The sequence below is a fragment of the Myodes glareolus genome, chromosome 14 (genome assembly GCF_982192425.1).
Source record: "Myodes glareolus chromosome 14, mMyoGla1.1, whole genome shotgun sequence".
NCBI classification, from domain to species: domain Eukaryota; kingdom Metazoa; phylum Chordata; class Mammalia; order Rodentia; family Cricetidae; genus Myodes; species Myodes glareolus.
Window position 1 is genome coordinate 16,904,177 of NC_142039.1, and position 10,317 is coordinate 16,914,493.

Sequence of the window (10,317 nt, forward strand, 5' to 3'; positions counted from 1 at the left end):
GCTTGAGTTCCTCCTCTGACCTCCTTCAATGATGAACAGTGATTTGGAAGTGTAAGCCAAATAAAACCCTTTCCCCCCTAACTTGCTTTTTAGTCATGGTGTTTCATTGCAGCAATAGAAGCCCAAAGACTGAAGGCTGTTTCCCTCTAAGCTGCATTAAATAGATGGGAAGAATAATTAATCTATTAATGAGATAATGTGCTTTTCTTTCCCAGATTCCCTGCTCTCTTTGGGTTACTTATGGAAGTGTATAAGGGTGTAATGTTAGAGTCCAGCTGCTGCTCAGGCCCCAATGTCTGCCCAGTCCTTCTCTTTCAGATACCAGCAGGTACCCTACAGAGACACTGTCTGTTACTCTAGTTAACAAACGTGTTAGACTCTCCCACCTGGGGAAGTATGTTTACGTCCACAAGGATATTGGTGGTTATATATCCTATCCCCACCTTGTTTCCTGCCTCCTGCTTGGCATCAGACAGCCTGGCTGAAGGCTTGTGCATGAAAGCACCTTCATCTTTAGGAAAGTATAAAAAAGACCCTCACTTCTGCCACATGGCCCTACTCTGCTGTCTGTCTTTGGAATGAGTGCCTGGCTTTTCTTGGAGTCCCTGCCATGCTGTTGTATATCTGTCTGTTTATCCATGTAGCAATAACTTTTCTAATAACTCCTTGTGGTGGTTTGAATGAAAATGGCTCCCCATAGATTCATAGGGGGTAACACTATTGGAACTTTGGCCCTGCTGGAGGAAGTGTAGCCTTGTTGGAGGAAGTATGTCACAGAAGGTGGGCTTTGAGGTTTCAGAAGCTCAAGTCAGGCCCAGTGTCACTTTCTCTTCCTACTGCCTGCTGGTCCAAATGTAGAACTCTCAGCTACTTCTCCAGCACCATGTCTGCCTGCATGCCATTGTGCTTCTCACCATGACAATAATGGACCAAACCTGTGAACCTGTAAGCCAACCCCAATTAAATATTTCCCTTTACAAGAACTGCAGTGGTCATGGTGTTGATTTACAACAATAGAACTCTAAGACACTCTGACCCCCAGTAGTCTCTCCCAGTCCATTTGTACCTAGAACCTGACACCTTTGAAGCCACAGTTGTGCAGATATGTCAAACATGCCTACTTCTCAGAGCCTATAAGTTCTTCTTCTTTCTATTTATTTCCTAAGCATGCTTTTCCTTACTCTTTTTTCTCACCATCATCTTTTGCCACGCAGTTGTTTGTTGGCCACATTCCTGACCTTTCTTGCTGGCCATGCTGGCTTAACTTCTTTCTTCCTTCGCTCCATCATTCTCTGATGGGCAGGGGCAGAGATTTGCAACTTATTTGCCCTAGAGTTTTTCTTTTAAACTCTAATGAAGATGTTCTCAAGCTTTCTTCTGAGTCCATTCTTAAATTATTTTATTAGCAAGACTAAGAATACCAAGAGGGGATCCCAATTTTCCCAGTGACATGAGGCATACAAGGTGGGGCTCCAACAACTTTCCTATAGCATTGTTCACAGAGCAAAAGAAAATCATAAATATATGTACCAAGATTCAACAAATGATAAATGTCTAGAGAAGGAAAATGAAGACAGGAAAAGACCAGTTGGAGGGTCTCTGGCTGCCAGCTTAACTTCAGGTTTAGTGAAAAGCCCTGTCTCAAAGGAACATGGCAAAGAGTGAAAGAACAAGGCATCAAATGTCCTCTTTTTTTCCTCATTCACAGGCACATGAGCATGTATACCTGAACACACACACACACACACACACACACACACACACACACACACACACTGCATACACCACATATACTCATATACACACAAAAGTAAAGGTAAGAAAATTCTTGAGGGGAGGAGGTGAAAATTTTTAATAATAATAATAATAATAATATAAAAGTTTTAAAAAAATACATGCAGAATCCCCCAAAAAATAAAAAAATAAAGTTATGATTCAAAAAAAAAAAGAAAGAAAATTCTTGAGGAAGTGTGCCACAGAAGTGGACCTGCTCCACGTTAACTAAAGGTCAGAGAGTTCAACCTATTCTTGCTCCTTCAAGGTTGTATGATGGGAGGTTTGACCTGAGGTGTGGCTACTAATAGGATATTTTGACCTAAGGTGTGGTTACTTGATGTTTTGGGTATTAAGAAGGTAATACTACTTAGTTTGCTCTTTATACCTTGGTAAAGAAGCCTTTTGCCTCCCCCTCCTTCCTGGACTGGGGTTAATATAAAGGCTTCGAGAAATAAACAGGAGGCCAGTCACAGTGTTCACGGGATGCCCTCTCGACTCTGTTGTCTCTTGTCTCTTTCTTAATCCACAACATTCCCCCCTCCCCAACACAGATGAATATGTTGGGCGGGACCCAACAAGGAAGGCATATGTTGTTTACATGAAAGCTATGTTGTCTAAATCTACATTGGTGAAAGAGAGGCACAAGAAGGGAAAACATTTGGTGTTTCTGGATTGGTGGGTTCTGGAACTAGGATCAGTTGTTAGTCTGTGACTTTGATATAAGGGTCAATAATGTATAATACTCTTTGTTTGCTTTACTAGAATATTTTATTAATTATTTGAGAATTTCATACACATATGCAATGTATCTTAGTCATATTCATCCTCTCTTCCTTCCTCTAACTCCTCCCAGACCCCCCCCCCACTCCCACCAACTCCCAACTTTGTGTCTTCTTTTTTGTTTTTCGTTTTGTTGTTTTGTTTTGTCTTTTGAGACAAAGTAGTTTTTCTGTATAATAGCCCTGGCTGTACTGGAACTTGCTTTGTATACCAGGCTGGACTTGAGCTTGCAGAAATCCACCTGCCTCTGCCTCCTGAGTGCTGAGATTAAAGGCGTGCACCAGTATACCAGGCTGGGTCTGCTTTTTAAAATAAATTTTTATAACCCGCCAGGTCTAACTTTTGCTGTTCATAAACTGATGAGTGTGGAGACCTCTACTAGAGTGTGATCTACCTGCCAAGGGTCATGCCTTTAAAGAAGACTGTCTCCCTCCCAGAATATCCATCAATAGCTTCTTAGCTTGGACTGGGTCCTATCTAGTCAATCTAGTTTTTGTTTGTTTGCTTTTTTTTTGTTTTTGTTTTGCTTTTAACAAATAAGGTTTCACTCTTATACTCCAGGCTGGCCTCAAACTCACTATGCTTCCTACACTGGCTGCAAACTCACCATCTTCCTGTGTCAGTTGCCTGGGTGCTGGGATTACAACTGTGCTGCCAGGGCTGACTTGTAACGATCTATTGTAAATTTGCTCCACAGATATTTACTAACTAACTTGCCTTCTCTCTCTCTCTCTCTCTCTCTCTCTCTCTCTCTCTCTCTCTCTCCCTCCTCTGGCCTGTGTAATTAAATTAGCACATTTCAAATTTTTCTCTTATCGCAAACAAAGCAGCACAAAAACATCAAAAAAATGCACTAGGGGAGTCTGGGCACCGAGGCACACACCTGCAGTCCTAACTGTGCAGGGGGCTGAAGGGAGACGATTATTGAGCCCAGGAGTTCAAAGATGGCCTTGGTAACATATCAAGACTCAGTGTCACAAACAAAAGCATGCTAGAGATAGAAGTAGTAAGAATTAAATCCAATAAAAGAGACACCCCACCCAAGTATGGTGGTGGATGCCTATAATCCCAGTTTTTGAGAAGTAGAATTACAAATTTGAAGACAGTCTACACCACACAGAGACCTTCAAATAAGCAAATGAAAAGGGAACAGGTTGGGGGGAAGAGCTTCCCCTTATGTTGGGCCATTGTGTGATAATAGCCTGCACTAGTTATGCGCTTTGCAGTTGAGCAAGGTCTGGCTTACCATTGGGTCCAAATATCCAGAGGATGGGTTCTCCTGCAACTTAAACAGAGTTAGCATATGGCCCAGCAATCCTGTTTCCAGGTACATCTGAAGAAATTCAAAAGAGGAACTTACACAAGTGTCTATATGTGTATGCGGCTGGTTGTAGGTTTCCCTGGTGTCGGGTGCCACCTTTTCAGGGTGACTTCTTCAGCAATTCTAGCCGTGGCAGGTTTGCACATTCCAGAGTAGAGGCATGAGGATTAGAAAATATTAGGTAGGCCAGGTGGTGGTGTCTGCCAGAGGTAGGCAGATCCTTGTGAATTCAAGGCCAGCCTGGTCTACAAGAGCTAGTTCCAGAACAGGCTCCAAAGCTACAGAGAAATCCTGTCTCGAAAAAACAAATCAAAAAACCAACCAAACAAACAAAAAGAAAATGTTAGGTAGGAGGAACAGAGATAATAAAGAATCACAGATATACAGGATAGTAATGGGAGAGCAACTCAGTGAATACTGAATGCCGAATCCTTGTATTCTGAATGCTGAGTTCACCCATGTATATTTTCAATACACTTTTATACCCCAATATAAAAGCAGGGAAGAAGGCAAAAGACTGCTTTAACATGATACTGAAAGACCTGGATAAATCTAGACCCCCCCCCCAGAAGAAAAAATAGAGCCAAAAATCTAAGCAGGGAGAGAAGAATCAGAAATCTAGATTAACCAGTTCAGTGATTCTGTTTCAGGAACTAGTTGAAGATAAAGTTAGATTATAATCTTGAGAAACAGGGAGCTACCCCCTTGTGATTATCACTGGTATTTTCAGAATTTTCAATGATCACTGGTATTTTTGGAATTTTCCAATGACGCCCTCCCTAGCCCCTTTGGATTACTGGGTTGTGGTTTCTTCCCTTAAATACCCCTTCTCCCAGCTACTTGAGGTCGAACTCCTCCCCTGCGTGGAATATGAGTCTCAGCTCCAGCACTGGTACCTGTCAATAAACCTAGTGTGATTGCAGCAAGGATGATCTCTCGTGAGTTCCTGGGTCGGGGTAGGGGGGTGGGGGGGGGTCGTGTTATCCTGAGACTTTCAATACAAAGGTCAACCAGAACAGTTACTTGCCCCAATACTTGAGACATCAGGCAACTATATCTGAGTTAAACATTCTGTTGTTTAAGCAGGGAACCCACCCTAGACCAAGTATCCTGAAGGCAACCACTCCCTAAGAAGGAGCAGAAGTATGCTTGTATTCTCTGACTTTTGGTCAGGGTGGAGCGGATCTACCTCTATGGGCTATCTTAAGGCCCAGAACACCAAGTAACCACACCCTACGTCTGGGTGTGTGGCCTAACCACACCCTACGTCGGGGTGTGTGGCCGTACTTGTTGTCAACAGCCTGAGAGAGCAAAATAAGCTCAAACTCTCTGACCTTCAGACAAGGTGGAATAGTCTCACAGTTTTGGGCCTCCACACCCTGGGAACCCTACTTGGTGGTAGTCATCTCTGTTTGAGAAATGAGGGGCATAGCTTTAGAATGGCTCCAAATTAGGGTCCAACCTGTAGCACAGGCAGATTATACCAAGTCCTGAGGAAAAAAAGCTGTGCTTTCTGAAAAGCCAGATCCCAGCAGGAGTTTATCTTTCAGATGATGGATTAATGTTCTGTAAATACTAGTATCAGAGTGTTGTGGGGTGACATGTCCCCCATGATCTTGTGTGTTTGAAGACTTAGACCCCAAACAAATGGTGTTGTGTTGAGAGGTTCTAGGTCCTTTGGACATGGGCCTAGCTGATGGATGTAGGCCACTAGGGTGGCCTTTGAAGGTTAGGACCTAGCCCTGCTTCTGGGGCCTGCTCTCTGCTTTCTAACCTGCTAAGATATGAAGATCTTCTCTGTATCTCTGCTATCATGGAGCTGCCCAACCGCGAGAAACTGAACTCCCTCTGAACCATGAGTCGAAATAAACCCTTCTGGCCACAAGTTGCTTCTGTTGAACACTCAGTGACAGCGACAGGGAGAATAATTAAATACACAGTGAGACCACCATTTGTTAGCCTCTCTTCTCTCCTTTTCCATTGTGTGTAAAAGTTGCATGTTTCATGTTATTTTCTCATCAGACCAAAGAAGAGCACAGATGAAATGTTGAATCCTCACTTTTTTGTTTTGATTTTGCTCTCAAACCTTTGAATTGAACCAAACCTTTTCTTTTAAAGTATTATCTTTGTTACTTTCTCATTACTGTGTTCAAATACCCTGAGAAAGCAATTTAAGAAAGAAAGGGTTCATTTGGGGTTATTGTTCCTGGGGATACAGTTCACCATGGAGAGGAAGGAAACACGGTTACCAGAAGGGAAGGCGTGATGTCAGGAGCAGGGAGGCTGGTCACATTGCAGTCACACTCAGGAAGCAGAGGGTGAATAGGATGTTGGGCAGAGCTATCAGCCTGAAGTGATTCATATCCTCCAGTGGGCTCCTCCTCCTGAAGGATCTACAACCTTCCCAAACGGCAACCCCAGCTGGGTATCAAGTGTTCAGACATGATGGCCTACAGGGGAACATTTCACGTTTGTGGTAGTTTGAATGAGAAATGCCCCTATAGGTATTTCAGGTATTTGAAAGTTTGGTTCCTGATGGACTGCTTAGGAAGGATTCGGAGGTGTGACCTTGTTAGAAGAGGTGTATTGGGGGGATGGGCTTTGAGGCCCAGTCTCTTTGCTTGTGGATCAGTTGTAAGGTCTCAGCTACTGTTCCAGGTCATGCCTGCCTGCTGCTGCCTTGCTTCCCACCATGATGAAAATGGACTTACCCTCTGAAACCACAAGGCAGCCCCCAGTTAAATGTTTCCTTTTATAAACTGTCTTGGTCATGGTATCTCTTCACAGCAGTAGAATAGTAATTGAGACAACAGTCAACCCAAAACAAGTATTAATTATCCAGAGCCAGTGATTTGGGAAAATAGTCACTATAACACCCTGGATTCAGTGCTCATATAAGGTCTAGGGGCCTCAAGCTGTATTGGGACAGCGATGCATTAGTTACCATTTAGGAAATTTAGGACGTTATATCTCATACTAGGGCCAGAGAGCTGGCTCAGGTTCCATTCTTCTAACTAGTAATTAGAGAACTACTGTTCCACTCTTTGGTTTTCAGGCTGTTGACTATGATGAAGGGGTCCAGGGCACTGTCTTCCAGTTTACTGGTATCTAACTCGTTACATACCAGTGGGGCCAGTCCTGGTAGTATACACCTGTTGTTGCAGGACTTGGGAGGCTAGGGTAGGAAGATTTTAAGTTTAAGGTTAATGTAGAATAGATAGTGAGAGCCTGCCTCAAAAGAAGGAGGAAGAAAGGGAGTAAGGGAGGGGAGGAGGAAAGGAGGGAGTCAAGGGATGTGATTGGAAGGCTTAGGAGACAGCCTACTTAAGCTCCTGAGATCCAGAAAGAAGAAATGACTTTGGACTTTGGCCCCTGTTATTGGAAGTTTTTCTGTCCTAACCTGTTCCCATAGCCCCTTTTAGAATAATCACTTAGAGGCTTAATATTAATTATAAATGCTTGTGTGATGTTTCAGGCTTATTACCAACTAGCTCTTACAACTTCAACGAACCCATCTCTATTAATCTGTGTATTGTCACATGACCATGGTGTTACCTCATTTTCTGCACATCTTACTTCGTTGGTGGCTGGCTGGCGTCCCCCAGACTTTGCCCTTCTCCTGTATCTCTGCTTGGATTTCCCATCTGACTTTTTCCTGCCTTGCCACAGATCAAAGTACCTTTATTTATCAAGCAATTAGAGCAATACAGGCTGTATTCACAGCATACAGGATCCCACAGAAGGCCCCTTCAACATTGATGCATCTGTGAGCTCTTTGTCTCTCAGGTCTTCAGGACTAGATGGGTGTCTCCTTCCAGGTTCTACTGTCGCACGGTGTCGTTCAGCTCTGCCTTATCATTAAAGTTTGTTACTGAATTCTGTGGAGTTTTAGGGCTACGGCCTCCAGCTAGGCTTGGCTACTGTTCCAAGGTACCAATTAAAGAGATGACTGGAGCTAGAGAGGTGGCTTGGTGGGTAAAGTGCTTGCTGTTCAACCATGGGGACCTGAGTTTGATTCTCCAGAATGGAAGTAAAGTTCACGTCTGTAATCCTAGGAGGACATGGAAGTGGAAATGGGAGAATCTCTGAAATGATCAGACTGCCTAACCTGAGAGTCGTACCGGATAAAGGACAGAAACTTTGTCTCAAGCAAGGTCCTGAGGTTGTACTTGTGGGGCACATATGCCCAATCTCTCTCTCTCTCTCTCTCTCTCTCTCTCTCTCTCACACACACACACACACACACACACAAGATTCACTGTGAGAGAACGTTTAATGAACACATTGGGAAGAATAATAAAGACCAGTAGTATCACAGTATCCAATAACTTCAACATCATCTTTGGGGTTCCGACATGAGTTTTAGGTTTAAATAGAGGAAGGACTGGGGCAGGAGACAAGAGGTGTGTGTAGCTAAATAGTCCTGAGCAGGTGTGTTCTGGTGATCGTTGTCTCCATTCTGGTTCTGCAAGGTGGCCTGAAGATGTTGTTTGTTTGTTTGTTTGTTTGTTTGTTTGTTTGTTTTGAGACAGGGTCTCATCTGTGTAGCCCCTCACTGTCCTGGAGCTCATTCTGTAGACCAGACTGATCTTGAAATCAGAGAACTGCCTGCCTCTGTCTAGCGAGCGCCGGGATTAAAAGTGTGTGCCACGACCAGGCTATAGAGATATTCTTATTCCTTGAGGGAACAAGGCGATTCTTCTGGAGGTGAGTGCGCATGCTCCAAGGGGCAGCTGCAGCAGAGTGGATGATTGTCCTCACCTGGGGGTGCTCCAGCCTATGAGGCGCTTTCATGCTGTTTTTGAAATCCAAGAAATACAAGGTGGCTGTAGGTTTAGGACAGCAATTTATCTTTGTGACCTTTAGCTTGAAAGAAAAATGAGGTAGGCCACGTAGATACTTTTCTACATTTTAAAATTAAATATATTTATCTCATTTTGTGTGTGAATGCTTTGCTCACATGTATGCACAATATTCGTGTTTGGTGCCTGAGAAGGTCAGAAAAGGGCATTAGGTTTCTTGGAACTGGAGCTACAGATGGTTAAGAACCACCATATGGGGAATTGGGAAATGGGCCTGGGCCTTCTACAAGAGCAACAAGTGCTCTCAACTGCCGAGCCACCTGTCCAGCCCTGGCAGACACTTTTTGGGTGATTACCAAGGCTCTGCAGAGTTAAGTTTCTGAAACAAAGCAGAGGAGAGAACACACTTAGATGCACAGTAGTGAATTAATGCATGGGAGGTTTGGGTAGCTTACTCATCATACATGAAAAAATAAGGTAACATTTTGGAAAACGTGTGAAAAAGAAAGTGTTTACATGCTACTACAGAGACAGAATGATTGTGGCTGAACTGAGCCAGCCACTGTCATAAATATAAGAAAGGGTGTTAGAAGACAGCACTGTTCAAAGTCCGGTAGAGGCTATATCAGCTGTAAAGAGCATATGTGTCCATGTCGGGTGAATTGTATGACAAGCGGCCTTCTACCTCAAAAGGAAACATAGCATGAAGGCAGAGGGGCCAGGCTTCCTCCTGTGTTTAGTTATCTTATTGGCTCACAATAGGAGTTAATAATTTAACACAAGCAACTTCTCTATGCCCATCAGAGCATTCCCAACCCTCTATTCTTTCTTCCCTACTCCTGCCTTCCCCATTTCCCACCATCACTCTCTCTTTTCCTTTTACCTTCCTTACTAGATGATAAGACATAGTATTGCTATCTTGGGGGTGCCCTCAGTTTAGGCGGCCATCTTTTGTGAGAGCCAAAGTTATGTTTTAAGTTTTAATTACTGTACCTAAGAGATCCGTAAAATAAAAATGACTATAACCTGAAAGCCAAGGACTGATACTGTGGGAACCCAAAAAATGTGGGCCTGTTCCACCTTTTCTGAAGGTCAGAAATTTTTTCAAAGTTGTTGACAACACACATGACTACAGAAGAAGATATCCTGACCTAGGATGTGGTTCCTCGGTGTTTTGGACATTAAGATGGCTATAGAGATGGATCCACTCTACCATGATTAAAGGTCAAAAAATTCAAGCATACATATGCTCCCTCTTTTGAAATATGTTTGACTTAGGGAGGGGCTGCCTGCAGGACACTTGGTCTAGGGTGTGTTCACTGCCCCAAACATCAAATGCTGTGCTCAGGAATTAATGGCTTGATGTCTCAAGTATTAGAGCTAGTAACTGTTCTGGTTGTCCTTTGCATCATGCTAAAACAGTCTTTTGCCTTCTTCCCCCTTTTGTAGTAGAGTAGAAAAGTGTATGGAAAATAAACACGGGCAGAATTCAGCATTCAGTGTGCGCTGAGTTGCCCTCCTGTTATTATCCCTGTCTGTTTCTTTCTTATCTCTGTTCATCATAGCTAATGTTTCTAATCCTCGCACCCCTAGCCTCGAACATGCGAACTCACTGCAGCTAGGACTGCAGCAGAAGTC